Genomic DNA, 20,464 nt, shown 5'->3' on the forward strand with positions numbered 1-20,464 from the left:
GGAACGGATGGCAGGTGAGTTGTGTGCTGTTTTTTGTTTTTGTTTTATCTGCTGTGCAGGGGGGGGACCATATATAAGGGAGAGGGAAGAGGGGGACCATCTATAAGGGGGGGGGGGGGAGAGGCGAGAGGGGGACCATCTATAAGGGAGGGGAAAGAGGGGGACCATCTATAAGGGAGGGGAAAGAGGGGGACCATCTATAAGGGAGGGGAAAGAGGGGGACCATCTATAAGGGAGGGGGAGAGGGGGACCATCTATAAGGGAGGGGAAAGAGGGGGACCATCTATAAGGGAGGGGAAAGAGGGGGACCATCTATAAGGGGGGGGGAGAGGGGGACCATCTATAAGGGGGGGGGGAAGGGGGACCATCTATAAGGGAGAGGGGACCATCTATAAGGGGGGGAAGAGGGGGTCCATCTATAAGGGGGGAAGAGGGGGACCATCTCCTAAAAGATCAGCACCCTCCTCTCCTGACATCCTCTGTGCTGCTGTGACCCTGTGACCTCCCCTCTAAGATCAGCACCCTCCTCTCCTGACATCCTCTGTGCTGCTGGGACCTCTCCTATAGGATTAGCCCCCTCCTCTCCTGACATCCTCTGTGCTGCTGGGACCTCTCCTATAGGATTAGCACCCTCCTCTCCTGACATCCTCTGTGCTGCTGGGACCTCTCCTATAGGATTAGCACCCTCCTCTCCTGACATCCTCTGTGCAGCAAGGGACCAAACATTATGTTTATTGGGGACAGCAGTGGTGGTGGTGGTGGGGCAGTAGTGGATTATAATGTGGGCGGATTGACCGGGGGGGGGGGGGCGTCATCCTATAGTTCGCCTCGGGCAGCAGAGAGGCTAGAATCACCCCTGGCCGGACCTTAGGGTTTTGTCACGTGCCTGGTGGGCACACAGCTGTGAGGGCACGCCTGCTTTTAAGGTGTAAGGCCGGTTGTGCCCTATTCCCCTGTGGTCGGTGTGCTGTCGGGTTGCTAATGGGCCTTATTCCACCAGACGATTATCGTTCGCATAATCGTTAACGATAAACCATTCAAACGACTGCTGTTATGAAAGACCTGAAATCGTTCGCCCATTTACATGAAAAGATAATCGTTACTTATGATCGTTCTTGCGGTCGTCTTGTCGTCACTATTGTGTTCGTCACTACTGCGAACAAACGAACGACTTCTTATTCAATGTGAACAATTTGCGAATGAGCAACAATAAAAATAGGATCAGGTCTTATGATCAACGATCTTATGATCAACGATCAACGATTTCTCGTTCGGTCGTTAATCGTCAACTGCTATTCAAACGAACGATTATCGTTTAGATTCGAACGATTTAACGATAATCTGAATGATAGTCGTCCTGTTAAATAGGGCCCTTAGGATAGTGTTGTCACGGATGTTGTTATCACAGGTAGCCAGAGCAGTGTAATGACCCTCCCGAATAATAGTAGGACCCGCCACCCACAGAAAGGGGAGATGTCCCAAGGTTGCGGTGTACGTGCTGTGCAGGTGGTGGTGAATAACAAAGACTTCTTATATGACGTTTACTAGTAACAAATGTGCAACAGGTAATACAGCTGAGAGGTATACTGAGTAAAGATCCAAAAAATACTTGAACATAGAACCACCAGATCTGTGTGATAAGTGCTGAGTAGAGTTGGTAGAGTTGTACTGAGGTAGTGTAGTAGAGAGGAGGATGCCGTGAGAGTCTCAACCCAAGTAGTAATGTGCTCTGCCGGGATGTTGGAGTGTATAGAGGAATATTTGTTGTAGAAGAAGAAGAAGAAGAAGAAGAATGAGAAAAAACTGTGCCTGTGTATTGACTTGCTCATAGTCTTCACACCCCCTTATGCCCACTAGCTTTGGCTGAACCGTATTAATAGGTGACACAGGCCCCAGACCGTTACCTGGGATGAGCAGAGTGCTGAGCGTTTCCTGGCTGACACTTGTGCTGCGAGATGGAGTTCATTGACTTTCTAGTAATTTTGCTCCACCCGGATCAGTTCCTAGTTCCTAGACTTTTGTAGTGGATACTGTCCTAGTCCTAATCCACAGCGTGGGTTGAGATGATCTGTTGGCTAGTCCTCTCCTAAGAGGCTTTAGCACTGCATAGTGCTGCAAACAGATGCTAAGTGAGAAGTTTGAAGCGGAGCACTGTCCTGCGTCCTACCCATGCGGGGCACTGACTAAGACTACACTTTTCGGGGGGACCTGGCAGAGGGCCAGGGCCCAAGTAGAACCACTGTGGAGAGCTTTCTAGTCTGCGTCCTTTCTCCACAGAATCCTGACTACGACTCCCCCTTTACCCAAGGGACTAACTTCCAATCCAGCATGTAAGGTGCGCTGTGGTGGAAAGAGTGCAACAGAAGAGCAAAAATAGAAAAGGTGATAGGACAGAAGAAAGTAAGGATCCTACTGGCTCGCAGATTCTGGTACACATACATAATAATCCTTTAAAACACTTCAGCTGTGCAGCTTCCACACTTAAACACATAATATAGCGACATCTAGTGGTCATCTTTAAATACTACTTTGGCTGCAATAAGACCACAAAAAGTACAGACTTTTGTGAAGGGTGTGAACAGCAATAACACCCCTAGTGGGACACCACACATAAGGGAAGGATTACCTCTGGTTATTGAGCTTTAATGTGAGAGAAGTTAAAACCACATCACAAAAGCACAAAGTTTCCAGTAGCAGAAAATTATTAGTTTTTATCCCCCAAATGTTTTTATTGGATTTTTTGAAAGGTCAATTACAGATAAGATATTCCTGTTCAGAATCGATAGTCCAGACGTTAAATATACAGAATACATCCGAAAATATATAAAGACGGATATTATTATTATAATTATGTATACCGATAGCGGCAATTATAACTAAACAACTAACAACACTTCAATTCACCCATCTAATAATATACCCGAAATCATTACTATATGATACAGAGAAAGCTAGAGAAGTTAATAACACGACAGACGGACAAAGAGACAGACGGACAGACAGAGAGACAGATGGACAGACAGAGAGACAGACGGACAGAGACAGACGGACAGACAGAGAGATAGACGGACAGACAGTGAGTGAGACAGACTGACAGACAGAAGGACAGATAGAGAGACAGAAGGACAGATAGAGAGACAGACAGACGGACAGAGAGACAGACGGACAGAGACAGACGGACAGACAGAGAGATAGACGGACAGACAGTGAGTGAGACAGACTGACAGACAGAAGGACAGCTAGAGAGACAGAAGGACAGATAGAGAGACAGACAGATGGACAGAGAGACAGATGGACAGACAGAGAGATAGACGGACAGACAGAGAGACAGACAGTGAGTGAGACAGACTGACAGACAGAAGGACAGATAGACAGACGGACAAAGAGACAGATGGACAGACAGGGAGACAGATGGACAGAGAGATAGACAGAGAGAGAGAGACAGACGGACAGACAGTGAGACAGACTGACAGACAGAAGGACAGAGAGACAGAGGGACAGAGACAGATGAACAGAGAGACAGAAGGACAGAGGGACAGACGGGCAAACAGAGACAGAAGGAAAGAGAGACAGATGGACAGACAGAGAGACAGACGGACAGACAGAGAGACAGACTGACAGACGGACAAACAGAGACAGAAGGAAAGAGAGACAGACGGACTGACAGAGAGATAGGGCCCTATTCCACCGGACGATTATCGTTCAGATTATCGTTAAATCGTTCGAATCTAAACGATAATCGTTCGGTTGAAATGCAGTTAACGATTAACGACTGAACGAGAAATCGTTGATCGCTTTATAAGACCTGGACCTATTTTTATCGTTGCTCGTTCGCAAATCGTTCGCATTGAATAAGACATCGTTTGGTCGTTCGCAATAGATACGAATGCAATAGCGAAGAAATACGGAAGAAGAAACGATCGCAATTACGATCATAAGTAACGATTATCGTTCCATGGAAATGAGTGAACGTTTTCAGGTCTTTCGCAATAGCGGTCGTTTGAGATCGTTAATCGTTAACGATTATGCTAACGATAATCGTCCGGTGGAATAGGGCCCATAGATGGACAGAAAGACAGAAGGACAGACAGAGAGACAGAAGGACAGAGACGGACAGAGAGATAGAATGACAGAAAGACAGACGGACAGACAGGGAGACAGAAGGACAGAGAGACAATGTAACCGTTACGCTAATATGAAATATGAAATCGGGATCGGTGGAAAGTTCTTCCTCTCTCAGTTTCTTGTACATCTTGGTCTAATCTTTTCTCGGTTGTATAAACTCTATGGGGGAGATTTACGAAAGGGGGTAAATATACACTTGGTGGAAATTTCCCACAGCAACCAATTACAGCTCCTCTTTTTTTCTACCAGAGCTGAAAGCTGAGCTGTGATTGGTTGTTGTGGACAGTATATTTACACCCTTTCATAAATCTCCCCCTATAATTTTAGCATTTAGTCCAATATTTTCAGGGAAATCAGACAACCAGCAAATAATGAATCTTTGTAGCCATCCGGTTGTCTTTCTATGACTCTACTAGCAGGTTATAGGGGACAGATACCTACGCAGGATACAGTCACTGGTCTTCATCTGTATTACGGCCGCTGGTCTATGCGTCTGGTATATACACCGGGCTGTGGCAGATCCCTAAGGTGAGAGATGTGGCAGATCGGTAACAGTGCGTTCTATCACCTCGTCTCCCTTATCACAACTTTATCTTCCAGGAGATCAACCTGGTCAAAGGGCCTGCGGGAAGGTGTATGTGATGTCACCATGAAGGTTTACAGCCCTAAGGAGAGACGCTCAGGACATCTATGCTGAGACTTATAGTATTGTCTAACAAATGTCGGGTCTAACAAACAAAGGAAATGTGAGTGCTAGAAATGATGGGGAACGACGCACATTATCTCTCTCCCCTAATACAATAGCAAGAAACTGGGAAGTCAACAAAGCATTGTCTAACTATGCAGAGCATTGCCTCCCAGCGGGTTCATCCACTATAGCCGGTGGCTGACCAGTCTCAGGATACTCGGCTATCGGCCAGAAAACTTGGAGCAGTGACAATATAATCCCAGCTTTATTCTGCATTTCTTATAGCTGACCCTGCGTGAAAATGACCATTATTTTCCAGTACTAATCCTCTTGTGCTCTCACAGAGGGACACAAGCTATATCCACGGCCTTATTGCTGTCTGAGCTGCAGATATTTTACTGCTTTATCTTGTACACAGAGACCAAGAGGATCAATTACTCAATTACTTTTTCCGTGCACCAGTATTATAAACAGATACAAAGCATAATACAAGTATACAAGGCATAATACAAGTATACTAAGTATAATACAAGTATACAAGGCATAATACAAGTATACAAGGCATAATACAAGGATGCAAAGTATAATACAAGTATACTAAGTATAATACAAGTATACAAGGGCATAATACAAGTATACAAGGCATAATACAAGGATACAAGGCATAATACAAGTATACAAGGTATAATACAAGTATACAAGGCATAATACAAGTATACAAGACATAATACAAGGATACAAAGTATAATAAAAGTATACTAAGTATAATACAAGTATACTAAGTATAATACAAGTATACAAGGCATAATACAAGTATACAAGGCATAATACAAGGATACAAAGTATAATACAAGTATACTAAGTATAATACAAGTACACAAGGCATAATACAAGTATACAAGGCATAATACAAGTATACAAGACATAATACAAGGATACAAAGTATAATAAAAGTATACTAAGTATAATACAAGTATACAAGGCATAATACAAGTATACAAGGCATAATACAAGGATACAAAGTATAATACAGGTATACAAAGTATAATACAAGTATACAAAGTATAATACAGGTATAGAAAGTATAATACAAGTATACAAAGTGTAATACAAATATACTAAGTATAATACAAGTATACAAAGTGTAATACAAATATACTAAGTATAATACAAGTATACAAAGTACATTACAGGAATACAAGGTATAATACAGGTATACTAAGTATAATAATTTAAGCATAAATAAATGTAGATGGCACAAAACACAATGCAAGTGCTGAAACTGAATGCCCTGAATGTTTATTATACGGTAAAGCTGCTATAGAATCTTGCCAGGAGATCTTTATTAATGGAGCAAAAATCTTTTTCTTTCAAATCAACAGGTTTCTGAAAGTTATCTGTTTTCCCTCTGATGATATATAAGTAGCATTAGGCACAATAGGCCTGTGATAAATGTACACCCTTATTATAGAGCAATAGAACTTCTATCCAGGACAATGGAGGCCACAGAGAGGAAGGATACAAAACCGATGCCCTATCTACATGCCTAATTTCCATCGGCTAATGAATTCCTGCACAGCAGCAGGTAAAGGGAGCAGAAGTCAATGTCGTACTGGAAAGTCAAATTAAAGGGGTATTCCCATCTTTAGCAACATAGTTAAACCTGTAGGACACTTTAAGTACATCTAGTATTTTAGTAAATACATTTATTTAGCAAGTCTGCCTCCTCCTCCTGATATGTCCCTCATTTCCTCCCATTGTTGACAGTTTGACAGTTCGCTGTCTAGGTTACAGACCACTGCTCTGCTCTAAAAGCAGTGGTTGCTTTAGAGGTTTTATGCAAACTAGGAGATAAAGCTCATGGGGTGTTCCGTTGGTGTGCAAAAGCCCAGCAATGTTGGCCTGGCAGTGTAAACAGTGTGGGTATATACTTGTGGACATAAAATCAATAGGAAGGAACAGTGCAGCAGGGGCACCATCTCGGCTTTAGCTCCTATTTTACATAAAACTTCTAAAGCTTATATATCGACACTGGAGAGACGGACTGAAATACATTCCCTATTTTACACTGACAGGTCCATTTAAAGGGGTACTCCGCCGAAAATCTTTATTACTGTTTACTTCATGTTTGTGAGGTTGATGAACCCATAAATCTAACTTCTACAATCATAAACCTTAGAGGCAGAACTGATCCGCAATGTTCTGCCAACAACAGGTGCATGACCCAGGATTCTCTTCTTTGTATTGGGTTATCCAAGGACAAAACTGGGACAGCCGTGGTAGGGGTCAGGGCAGGTGAGTATGCTTAATTTTTCATGTTTTTTTTACCACCCTGGGTCCTTTCTAAAATAAATAAATAAAGAGTGTACCCATCAGGCCCCCTGATTCCCATGTCAGACACTAGGAGTAACAAGAACCATTCAGCTATGGTCGGAGTTTTACTGTCCGTACACTCAAGACCTTGATTGTCCATAACGTAACCAATGAAAGTCCTATGGGACCGTCCATACTATTGATTGTGCCAGCAGCATGTCACACTAAAGTGGCAGATCACAGAAAAAAAAAAGGCAAATCATTGACTTAGTTTGGCTGATCATGCCGTGCCGTGTTTTTTATCCATCACTTTGGGCAGACATAAGCCTGCTGTCGGCCAACAGGAATGATAGTTTGCATGTAATGTATATATAGACCAGATGGCGGAGGGTAAGCACGCTTCACCATGGTCAACTGTGACGGTCACTCGAGGGTCCGATACACCGAAACACGCGACTGCGGACGGTTGTAACAGCCTTTGTCTCCCATCTTTTTATATTGTGACAAATTGAAGCAGCAAATGTCCAACAAAATGGGAGCAGCTTTACTCGACTTAAACGACTTTAGGCTAGGTTCACACTATGTAAAAACCACAGCCATATTTCATAACAGCGGCCATGGCGCAAGCAATGGCATTTACTTCAGATTTATTTCCATCATGGTCTCCCGTCGCTGCACAACAAATGGGAACGCTCCTTTACTCCCCATTCATCATCTCATATAACCTCTTAAAAACCTGTTTGAAAGATTATGACCGGTTTTATACAACTGAATCAGTGAGAAAGTTCATCAATTGTCGGCGTCCGTTCCTGTATTTCTTGTCTCTGCTGGATTCCTTCCCAGAGGGGATCTACCTGCTTTGTACCCGTATAACCGGAGTAATACCCCTCCAGCCGCTGGCTCTATCCTCTCTCACTGGGTCTGTGCAGCTGGTCTGTCAGGTAGACATTGCCGGCACCTACAAGGATCAGTTTACACCGTGATCTACAAAGATTTTGCACCCTTTAGATTTCACACATTCTGCAAAAATTTATTTCGGTTCCAAAAGTAAAACGGCATGTCGGCAAATATTTCCTGTGTCTCATTGTGATGGATTCCTGGCCACGTGTTTAGTGGCCGACATAAACAACGGACATTCCCCTCTCAGTGCATATAGAGCATGGAGATCAGACCTCACAGCTTATACACCATGGGGGCAGTTATACTGAATGAGCTCTTCTTCCCGACCTCTGGTGTACACTTATGTTACGGGTCAGAGGTCATCTGGATTGTGCTCGGTAGAGTTTTACTTGTTTTTATTGCCTTTAATATTCATTAAAATGACTTTTTAAATAAAATGACAAATGATTCCTATAGAAATGTGATAACTGGCGCACATCACTTCTTATTCCTCATAAAAAATTATTCCAATGTGCAATAAGCCCCTGCCAGACACCTGTGTCCTTTAACCCCCTCCTGGCCCCCCTTATCCCATCCTGTAGAGAAAAGCGAACTTTTCAAAAATTTTGTTTGGCAATTTCACCGAACTCTAATGAAATGTTGGGGTTCGTGCTGAACTGAACTTTAATGACCCGCACTGAAACAGCTGAACACTGGCAGACATTTAGCTGTTTTACAGGTCGCTCCTTTTACTTACTCTTCCTCACTCCCCGAAGTCTGGCTTCTCCAGTCTTTGCTCAGCACTGGCCGCTGGTGCTATCTGTCCCAGTCAGCTAGTGATTGGCTGAGAGGGATGAAGACTCAGAAGTAGACAGCGTAGACAGGTGAGAAAACACTTTTTTCTGTCTTTTTTTTGTTTTCAACGTGTGGCTGCCATCTTGTCAAACTTGACTCTGTTCGCTCATCTCTACACGTTGATCATTTTTTGACTCCAGCATCTAATGGGTGAGGTGGCGGCTTTGCACATCCTGCTTTATCTAATGTGCATAGGCAACCTATAGGAGAAGTCCGTCAAAATCCAAAACTAGGGTGCTGGCAGTGGTTGGGGGAACATAATAATCTTACCGGCCCCCTTCCCATGGAACAAGTAGGCAATAGCCTGCTCAGCCAATCAGTGCCTGCCGCGGTGTCCTCCCCAGTCACTGACAGGCTCAGCAGGGCATCCATCAGCCAGGTCGTAACATTGCAGGAGGGAAAGATGGAGGATGCCAATGGGGGTCCGGGAGTGTGATGGGGCGCTGCAGGGGCACGGAGATCGGTAAGTATACTTTTTCCTTATTATGTCCCCCACCACCTGCCCGAATTTCTTTTTTCTTTAGAAGGGTTATCCAGGATGGGAAAAACATGGCCGCTTTCTTCCAGAAACAGCACCAATCTTGTCCTCAGTTTGGATGGGACTCGGCACCTCAGTTACATTGAAGTTAATAAGCCTAACTGCAAAACCCCACCCAAACTGGAGACAAGAGTAGTGCTGTTTCTGGAAGAAAGCGGCCATGTTATGCTGGAAAATCCCTTTAAAGCTGACTATAGACATGATGAATTAGTTGTCAGGCCCTGATGTTATGTAGCGGCCATACACATTACAGATCCCATTCCTGCTTTTCTAGAAGAGACGTGTTCCTCTCTGCCTATAGGGACGATGTTTCTGGGGAGTCAGGAGCAGGATCTGCAGCCGTCGTTCACATAAGAGACCATTTCATACGGTATAGATCAGTTCCTAATCTTGGAAAGTGCCCTCTGCGCTGATCTATACGTCTCCAAACATCTCGTCCTTCCATTTCATTAACATTCTCACATTCACGGCTTGTTTAACGTCTCGGTTCTCATACTCGGTATGGATGGAGGATACCACAGATCTGCTATTGCTTCGGCTTTATTGGTAGCGGCTCCAACTTGCCTTCTGGGCGGTAGACTATGTACAATCTCTGCTTCAGGATTATGATGGCGCCAAGCTAATTTTCTTGCTTCTTGTATTAATACACATAATTCCCAGCATGCAGTGCTCCCTGACCACCCCAGAAACATTGACTGAGCCAAATATGCGCCAGGTACCTCAGATTGCCCCTCAGATACCTCAGACTGCACTATACTGTTTACATGTCTGTATCACTGTGTACATGGCGGTATATGGTGGTATCACTAGGTATATGGCGGTATCACTGTGTACATGGCGGTATATGGCGGTATCACTATGTACATGGCGGTGTATGGTGGTATCACTGTGTACGTGGCAGTATATGGTGGTATCACTAGGTATATGACGGTATCATGGTGTACATGGCAGTATGTGGCAGAATCACTGTGTATGTGGCAGTATATCGTGATAGCACTGTGTACATAGTGGTATATGGTATCACTGTGTATTAGGCGGTATATGGCAGAATCACTGTACGTGGCGGTATCACTGTGTATGTGGCGGTATATGGCAGAATCACTGTGTACGTGGCGGTATTAGTGTATGTGGCGGTATATGGTGGTATCACTGTGTATGTGGCAGCATATGGCGGTATCACTGTGTATGTGGCAGCATATGGCAGTATCATTATGTATGGGGCAGCATATGGCTTTATCACTGTGTATGTGGCGGTATATGGCGGTATCACTGTGTATGTGGCGGTATATGGCGGTATCACTGTGTGTGTGGCAGCATATGGTGGTATCACTGTGTATGTGGCAGCATATGGCTTTATCACTGTGTATGTGGCACTATATGGTGGTATCACTGTGTATGTGGCGGTATATGGCGGTATCACTGTGTATGTGGCGGTATATGGCGGTATCACTGTGTATGTGGCAGCATATGGCGGTATCACTTTGTATGTGGCGGTATATGGCGGTATCACTGTGTATGTGGCGGTATATGGCGGTATCACTGTGTATGTGGCGGTATATGGTGGTATCACTGTGTATGTGGCAGCATATGGCGGTATCACTGTGTATGTGGCGGTATATGGCGGTATCACTGTGTTCACTATCTGGTGTTCTCCCTGTTTACTCTGTTGGGGATGTGAGAAGACAAGAGAACTGAGATGAATGGATAAGCAGGGGTCATCACACGCAGTAAGCTAAGGAACAAGACATGGAACCCTTTCTTAAATGTCCCTGTATATATATATATCTGTCTCCACAACGCCTCGGCCACAAACACTAATACACTGTGGAACTTTTTGATGTAAGGAGATAAAGGGCGGTTACCTCAGTCTGATGACCTCTCGACCTCGGGATAATTCAAACGTTTACCCAGGTGGAGAAATGTCCATTAAGAAACGATAGGGATGGCGGCATCCTCCGCATATAGATCTCATGGAGCCCTCATCTCTCATTCATCTCATTTTTGGATTTTTTTTTTCTTCTTCTCATTTAAAAATAAAATGTTATAGGTGGTGGTGGGGGGGGGGGGGGTTGCCACTCCCTGTGTGATAAAATTGCCGTTCTCTATATTCCTCAGGTCGGTGCGGTTACGATATCTCTTAGATCCGCGCTCTATTGGTGCTGCCTGCCACAGGCTGTACTAGTAACTAACTCACAGCAGCCATGGAGGCGGAGGGACCCCCGCACCACCAGTGACTGCTGTCAGGTCAGAGAAAAGCTGTTACAGTGGCGTCTAAATGGTTAAATAGCCGGAAGGGAGAGTCATCTAATAGGCTCCGTAACCCGATCTAGCAGATCGCTTACCCCATTATCGGGCTGTGTGATCCCACCCTAAAGCTCAACACATAGAAAAATATCTAAACCCATAAGAACAATTTTCCATGTGGAATAGTTGCCACTGTTGATAAGATTATTCCTATACATTATCACATTGTTTCTCAACATTTGATCCCATTTATTATCCTTGCGCCCTTGGTGTATGGCAGGGAGAAGGCGCAGATGCGCATCTTCTCCCCTGTGTATGCCAGCGGTACCCGCGGCTCACCTAATGGGTGGGGGGGGGGCGTCAAAGCGGGGAGGTGGCATTTTACCTATGCAGATTTGCTGTGCAGTTTGTGGCGGGCACAGGGCTTGCGCCTCTTCGTGAATCCGGCCAGGAAAAAAAAGGGCGGGGCCTAACTTAAGTTCTTTATTTATTCCAGGCATTTAGGATACACCATATGAGGATTCAATGTGATTATCTTGTGCAGTCAGATCGCCAGGAATTACCAACCCACCAGACTAATGCAGTTACATTTCATGTTAAAGGAGGAGACTGGCCATCCCTCCTATCCTGTTCTTTCTCTCTCTACACACACTCTGCCCCACCACTCATAGGAGGGTTTAGATAGTACCCCTGTAGGAGGAGTTACACTGGTGGAGGAAGTGAGTCAGTCTTACTTAGGTTTCTAGTGAGAGAGGACACAAAACAGACAGTTCCTGCTGTAGTTAAGCCAGGGCCTGACAGGGACCGAAGACAGATGCAACTAAAGAGTTCTTCTAAAGCAATTACTATCTCAACTATGCAGTGCTAAGTAACAGTAAAGGAGAGCAGCCACTGAGGAATACCCTAGCCCACGCCAGGAACTCCTCAAAAAGGTGCAGGACAGCCTCCTGGAACAATAGGAGCTGATCGCAGTAGGACAAAGCTACTATATTAGAAGGTCTATGTATTCTACTGCGCAGTGCAGGTAGACTGGGAAAACTCAGGTACCCGCTACACCCAGATAACTGACAACTGGGGTTTGTGCAACCCATCTGGGACAGGTTTTATGATACCAGGGTGCAGAAGGCGGTCAGACATAGGTCTAAACGTGAGTACGAGTGTCACTTCACTACTTACATATTCGCACTATAGTTCTGGAAGAGTACAAGGTCTACATTGGGCAAGGGCTCCTCTGGCAAACTCCTCTGCTCTTCTCTCTACCTCTACATAGCATACTACTTCTACTGGCTCTGGACAGACTTCTCCTTTAATAACTCTGGGAGGTAGAAACAGTTACATTATATTACATCACATTCCATTCCATTCTATTATATTACATCACATTCCATTCTATTATTTTATATTCCATTCTCTTATATTATATTACAAAACATTATATTCCGCTCTTCCACAGATATAAATATCTGCTTCTGTCTTGGATTTGTTGCAGAAACAATACGTTTGTAATGAATGTTGGGGATTCTTCTCATAAAGGAAGGGTGGAGGGATGTGGCGCCTCGGCAAGGAAACTTAATACCATTCATGATCAAAATAATAAAAGTTACAAAATATTTTTGTTGTACTTTTTTGTTTTTCTGAGGGTGAGATAAAAGCCATAGTAACAATCAGCGAGTGATCGTACAGCGGGAATCTCCGGGCAATTAGCAGCTGGACAGAACTTTACTGTGGACGGTTATCAGAAGTTTTCCATGTGAGAAGGATTCCTGCCGCTGCAGATATCGCATGTATTACCGCATGTGACGTAAAGCTTCGACTGTAGAATGTATCAGTAGTAAAACATGAATAAGTTGTATACTTGCACTGAGCAATCACATGGTTACATGTATCAATCATCTGTCTATGGTTACACATTAGTATCACACCTGCATTATACAATGACGCCCCTGAGGCTATTCTGTCCGATACAATACCGTCATGTTATAATATTACATAATGATAAAATCCAGAGACTTTACAATGGGATTCTGCATTGATGCACTGCCTGCCTGAGCCCTGCTGCATTACTGCCTGCCTGTGCCCTGCTGCATTACTGCCTGCCTGTACCCTGCTGCGTTACTGCCTGCCTGTGCCCTGCTGCATTACTGCCTGCCTGTGCCCTGCTGCGTTACTGCCTGCCTGTGCCCTGCTGCATTACTGCCTGCCTGTGCCCTGCTGCGTTACTGCCTGCCTGTGCCCTGCTGCATTACTGCCTGCCTGTGCCCTGCTGCATTACTGCCTGCCTGTACCCTGCTGCATTACTGCCTGCCTGTGCCCTGCTGCATTACTGCCTGTGCCCTGCTGCATTACTGCCTGCCTGTGCCCTGCTGCATTACTGCCTGTGCCCTGCTGCATTACTGCCTGCCTGTGCCCTGCTGCGTTACTGCCTGCCTGTGCCCTGCTGCATTACTGCCTGCCTGTGCCCTGCTGCATTACTGCCTGCCTGTGCCCTGCTGCATTACTGCCTGCCTGTGCCCTGCTGCATTACTGCCCGATTGCCATGATTGTACATGCAGGTTTCATCCTATATACATAGATGATTCCATAGCTGTGTGGCGAGCGTGCATGACATCAATCTGAGCTGTATCGCCTCCCACACTGTATGCAGCAGAGCTCGGAGACAGCTATGGGGGCATGCATCTGCATTCTGCCAAACTCCAAAGCTGCAATGCAATAAAAAGTGTCCAGCGCAATGCACAGATCAGGCTGCAGCTCTGCTGTCCCCTCTGCCATCTCTCATCATGATCAGTCAGAAGCCTCTTACCTCAGAGTTTCAGCATCTCCAGCATGTACAACCTGGTATCATTGCATTGTATCCCAATCCCAGTGGTAACCAGTAAGGATGATGGGGGGCGGTATTATTATGGCAAGTGCTGGATGTGCAGCAGAGAAGGCAGGCGGCAGCTCCCTCCAGCTGCATGCAGTATTGATGAAGTAAGTCAGGATGCAAGCACAGCAAGAATTGTCCAACACTCTGCCCCCTCCCACCAGTCTATCCCATCGCCTGAGCCGCCCTCCTGCCAAGAAATCCCTGGAGTCATAAAGCTCCCATCACTCCAGAGGGAAGAGGACAGATCAGCTGATCAATGACTGATTACCTGGGTTACCTGGAGAGCTCTGCCATCAGATCAGCTCTCTGTAATGTGCAGGTAGATGCCAGGAGTCCCCAGGCTGCGCTATACAAGACTCTCATGTTCTAGTTATAGTCTAAAGTTTTAGATATCCTTTAAACGTTACAAAAAGCTTAAAGGGATTGTCAAATCAAGTGGTCCCAGAAAGTGCCAGAGATTTGTAATTTACTTCTATTTAAAAAAAATCTCAATTCTTCCAGTACTTATCAGCTGCTGTATGTCCTGCAGGAAGTGGTGTATTCTCTCCAGTCTGACACAGTGCTCTCTGCTGCCACCTCTGTCCATGTCAGGAACTGTCCAGAGCAGGAGAGATTTTCTATGGGGATTTGCTGCTGCTCTGGACAGTTCCTGACATGGACAGAGGTGGCAGCAGAGAGCACCGTGTTGGACTGGAGAGAATACACCACTTCCTGCAGGACCTACAGCAGCTGATAAGTATTGGAAGGCTGGAGGTTTTTGAATAGAAATAAATTACAAATCTCTGGCACTTTCTGGCAACAGTTGATTAGAAAGAAAAATTTTGGTGAACTACCCCTTTAAAGAGCATCTGATCAGAAAGTAACATTTCACATTTGAACAGATCTGTTTCAGATTTTGCCCCTTATAACAGAAGGCGGACACTCCTATATGGTTATACTCCTGCTGCTTATATGTATATACATATATATACCGTATGTAGTGTCAGTGTAAGAAGTGCGGGTGACAGGACTTGCCTCTGGATATTAGATGTTACATATGAATAAGATTATATTCACACAATGTACTTTTTATAAGAGGAACGTCCGTTATTTTAAAACAATGGCTGTTCTTTTCATACAGCAAAGATTTGCATTGAAGTCAATGCAGACAACGGCCGCCGTTACACACAATGTATTTAATAACGGCCATTGTTTACTATGGCCAGCAAAATAATCAACATGACGATTATTTCTGTCCGTTGTCCATAGACTTCAATAAAATTTTTATACAAAACAATGGCCGTTGTTTATACGTTGTGTGAGAATAGCTTTATACAATACACTGAAGAAGAGATACGGCAGCTGCACCCCATTGTTTAGAGAAAGCCTGTAGGTAGAGGGGAACCCCAGGCTGTCAGGATGTGAAGGAGATGCCACATTTATCTGATAAGATATATTACAGTGATTTATACATTTACATGAATTATTGATTTATACAAAACAAGTTGTTACAACGGTTTTTCTTAAAGGAGAAGTCCGGCCAAATTAATAATAGCGCTGCGGACAGGGGGTGAGGGGAACATAATAAACAATCTATACTTACCAGTCCCCGTGCCCTCGCAGAACCACATAACAGGGCTCCCGGACCCCGCCAGATGTCTCTCCATTTAGTAGGTCAATGCCCGGCGAGAAAGGATGGGAGATAGACTGCTCAGTCGAGGTGTGACGTAGCAGAGGGGAGAGATAGAGGATCCCGGCGGGGGTCCAGGAGCGGAATAAGTGCTGCAAAGGCATGGGGATGGGTAAGTGTAGGTTCTTTATTATGTTCCCCCCCCATCCCCCGCCCGTTCTGATTATTTTTTATTTGCTTCTCCTTTAAGTCAATGTGAGCAGCGTTCTTTATTTGTTTTAGGCTGAAGACCTCCAGTAACTAGAAGTATTCAGACAAAACTCTCTGCTTATAGACGGCCATTTCCTCACGCCAAGCCACGTTTGATCAGAAGTTCCATACCGTTTTACCATAATTTAGGCCAGTACAATTACAATGATAGCAACGTATATAACTTTTATTTTATTTTACTACATTCAAAAAATGAAAACTTTTTTTTTAAGTTTTTGTTTTTTTAGTCTATGGGGCTATTTGAGGCATCATTTTTAGTACCGTGATCTGTACTTTATCAGTACCTCACTTATGTATATGGCTTTTTTGTGTGCTTGTGCCGTTTGCCGTGTGATATCAGGAATGTGATAATTTAATAGTTTGGGTGAATCCGCATGCAGCAATAGCAAATTTGTTTATTTTTTTGTTTACATTTGTTTATTTATAAAATAGGAAAAGGGGGGATTTATACTTTTATTATGGGGTGGGTTTCTCTTAATGAAATGAATTCTTTTTCACTTTTCACTAATTTGTAGTCCCTCCCAGGGGACTCCTATGAGCAATGCATCGATTGCTCATAGTGATCAATGCAGTGCCTATGTACTACCTTGATCTATGTAATTGGTGCTTGATTACAAGGGGCTACTGAAGGCAGTCTCTAAAGATCGCAGAGCCAGGACTAGGGTCAGATCGTTGCTGATGCCCACCCCGGTAAGTATGACTGACGTTTGCATCGTGAGAAGACAATTTGGCCACTAGACCAGCAAAGAGGGCTATTTAAGGGCATTTAAATGGTTATTCAGCATCTGGGAGCGGCATGGTACATCAAGAGTCTTTAAAGAGTTAAAGTTTTTATTTTGAACATATTTATTAACAGTCTTAGAGGGTTTTTCTAATTGTTTTATTTTTTATGTCAGGTTTAAAATAAACCTGACATTTTGCGGTTCTCAGTTTCACAAATAAGCCTTAAAGGGACAGTGTAATCAGAAAATGACTTATTGTATAAATGTTTTTATGTTACACATATTTTTATGAATTTTTGGTTACATGTTTCCTAATTTTCCATTTTTCTCTCTATATTATAAAACAATCCTGATATCTTGCAGTTCTCATTCTCACCACTGGGGCTAAAACTAAGCTGAGACTTCCTGTTGTGTCTGTGGTGATAAGAGGAGGCTGCAGTAAAGTGATCTGTACAGCATTGCAGCGTCATGTGACACCAGTAGATAGAGGAGACAATAGCAGCTCCCTGTGGAATGACCTGTTCACAGGTCACAGAGCGCAGTAATGTTTTACATTCACCTCAAGGGGAGGTCAGAGTCTGTCTATTGTAGTCTATGTCCATGTGGCTTTAAAGCATGTCACTAAATGCTGTTAAGAACAGCTCAGGCAAGATGGCCGCCCACATAATAATGTACAACAAGTAAAATTTAAAAAAATTACTGTCATAAAATAGAAACAGATTAGAATAAAAGAACAAGTTTTAGTATCTGACTCTAATCAGTAACAGAAAATCTAGGTGACACCGTCCCTTTAAACTAAGCTGAGACTTTCTCTTCTGTCTATGATGATAAGGAGGAGGTTGCTGGAAAGTGATCTGTACAGCATAATGGTGATAGGTGACACCAAAAGACGACAACAGCACAAAAGTCCCATTGTCTCGCCGATTGTACAGTGAAAATACCCTCTTGTATAATGATAGTGAAACCTTTTCCCTCTAATATATAGAAGAGGCTTCTTCGTCAGGGTTACAGGCAAAACAGTAAAATGATGACTATAAAGGTCTTTGTACCGGCCGATCACATGTACATAGTAATCGGATCGCCTGTAAGGGGCCAATGCAGATAACGAGGCTCAACCAATCCTGCGGATCCCTCTACGCTCTGAGGGGCTCGTTACTTCATCATGGTCGGCCACACGTTCCCGGTTACACAGGCAGATGTGTCGTCAACTGGTGATGATTTATACGTCTGCAGAAAAGATGGGATCAGCCGCCAAACGAGAGATCTGTGAGTCACTCGCTGTCCTTATTATACAGGCCGATCATGAGCAGGGAGCCGCCCGTCCTGGCCCGGGTATAAGGACGTCTTCTTCATGTCACCATCTCTCTCGTACATTCAATTCTTTTTGTCCTCTGCATCTCCACCCAGACCTCCTTCTTACCCAGATCTTCACCCAGACCTCCTGCTTACCCAGATCTCCACCCAGACCTCCTGCTTACCCAGATCTCCACCCAGACCTCCTGCTTACCCAGATCTCCACCCAGACCTCCTGCTTACCCAGATCTCCACCCAGACCTCATTCTTACCCAGATCTTCACCCAGACCTCCTTCTTACCCAGATCTCCACCCAGACCTCCTGCTTACCCGGATCTCCACCCAGACCTCCTGCTTACCCAGATCCCCACCCAGACCTCCTGCTTACCCAGATCTCCACCCAGAACTCCTGCTTACCCAGATCTCCACCCAGACCTCCTGCTTACCCAGATCTTCACCCAGACCTCCTTCTTACCCAGCCAGATCTCCACCCAGACCTCCTGCTTACCCAGATCCCCACCCAGACCTCCTGCTTACCCAGATCTCCACCCAGACCTCCTGCTTACCCAGATCTCCACCCAGACCTCCTGCTTACCCAGATCCCCACCCAGACCTCCTGCTTACCCAGATCTCCACCCAGACCTCCTGCTTACCCAGATCTTCACCCAGACCTCCTTCTTACCCAGCCAGATCTCCACCCAGACCTCCCGCTTACCCAGATCTCCACCCAGACCTCCTGCTTACCCAGATCTCCACCCAGACCTCCTGCTTACCCAGATCTCCACCCAGACCTCCTGCTTACCCGGATCTCCACCCAGACCTCCTGCTTACCCAGATCTCCTGCTTACCCAGATCTCCACCCAGACCTCCTGCTTACCCAGATCTCCACCCAGACCTCCTGCTTACCCAGATCTCCATCCAGACCTCCTGCTTACCCAGATCTCAACACAGACCTCCTGCTTACCCAGATCTCCACCCAGACCTCCTGTTTACCCAGATCTTCACCCAGACCTCCTGCTTACCCAGATCTTCACCCAGACCTCCTGCTTACCCAGATCTTCACCCAGACCTCCTGCTTACCCAGATCTCCACCCTGACCTCCTGCTTACCCAGATCTCCACCCAGACCTCCTGCTTACCCAGATCTTCACCCAGAACTCCTGCTTACCCGGATCTTCACCCAGACCTCCTGCTTACCTGGATCTCCACCCAGACTTCCTGCTTACCCGGATCTTCACCCAGACCTCCTGCTTACCCAGATCTTCACCCAGACCTCCCGCTTACCCAGATCTTCACCCAGACCTCCTTCTTACCCAGATCTTCACCCTGACCTCCTTCTTACCCAGATCTCCACCCTGACCTCCTGCTTACCCAGATCTCCCCCCAGACCTCCTTCTTACCCAGATCTCCACCCAGACCTCCTGCTTACCCCGATCTCCACCCAGACCTCCTGCTTACCCCGATCTCCACCCAGACCTCCTGCTTACCCAGATCTCCACCCAGGCACCAATTTTCATTTTTGCTTTTTAGTTTTTTCCTCCTTGCCCTTTAAGAGCCATAGCACTTTTATTTTTTCACAGGGCTGGTTAAGGCATCATCTTTTAATCAAGGACGGTAGCCCAATCGTTGACAGTGAGGTCCTCACTAGAGATGAGGAAATCGCCCATCTAAATGAAGCAAATCGCTTTGTTTGATCAGTGCTCCACTCATTGAACCGACTGCCTTTCAGCGCTGCCCTCTCCCTGCCACTCCACCCCAGGTGCCAGAAAAAAAACTGGATCCAATCCTGGGAAACTGGGAGAAGTAGCAGGGAGCGGAGCAGTGCTAAAAAGGCAGTCGGTTCGATGAGTGGAGCACTGATCAAACAAAGCGATTTGCTTCATTTAGATGAGCGATTTCCTCATCTCTAGTGAGGACCCTCACCCTGTATGAACTGAGCTCCACTCCTGAGATCACTTCATAGAGCCCCTGGATTTAGTGGCATACTGGTACATCATGGGTCCTTAAGGGGTTAGGTCATTATTAAACATTTCCAAAATAAGAAGGATGATACTAACCCCTGT

General features: G+C 45.2%; 1 protein-coding gene across 4 annotated transcripts in view; it reads right to left on the reverse strand.

The window, feature by feature from the left end:
- Nucleotides 1-20,464, reverse strand: part of AIFM3 (AIF family member 3) — an 87,828-nt gene that overhangs the window by 64,936 nt on the left and 2,428 nt on the right. Inside the window, exon 1 of one of the 4 annotated variants that reach the window (XM_069960711.1) lies at nucleotides 14,443-14,565. The exons of 1 other annotated variant lie outside the window; for it this stretch is intronic. The gene's annotated coding sequence lies outside the window, so the exon portion shown is untranslated. Of the gene's footprint in view, nucleotides 1-4,562; nucleotides 4,686-14,442; nucleotides 14,566-20,464 lie in introns of those variants that run through there. 2 more of the 4 variants (XM_069960708.1, XM_069960709.1) reach the window with 2 other exon arrangements.

This window comes from Dendropsophus ebraccatus, chromosome 3 (assembly GCF_027789765.1).
Source record: "Dendropsophus ebraccatus isolate aDenEbr1 chromosome 3, aDenEbr1.pat, whole genome shotgun sequence".
NCBI lineage: Eukaryota > Metazoa > Chordata > Amphibia > Anura > Hylidae > Dendropsophus > Dendropsophus ebraccatus.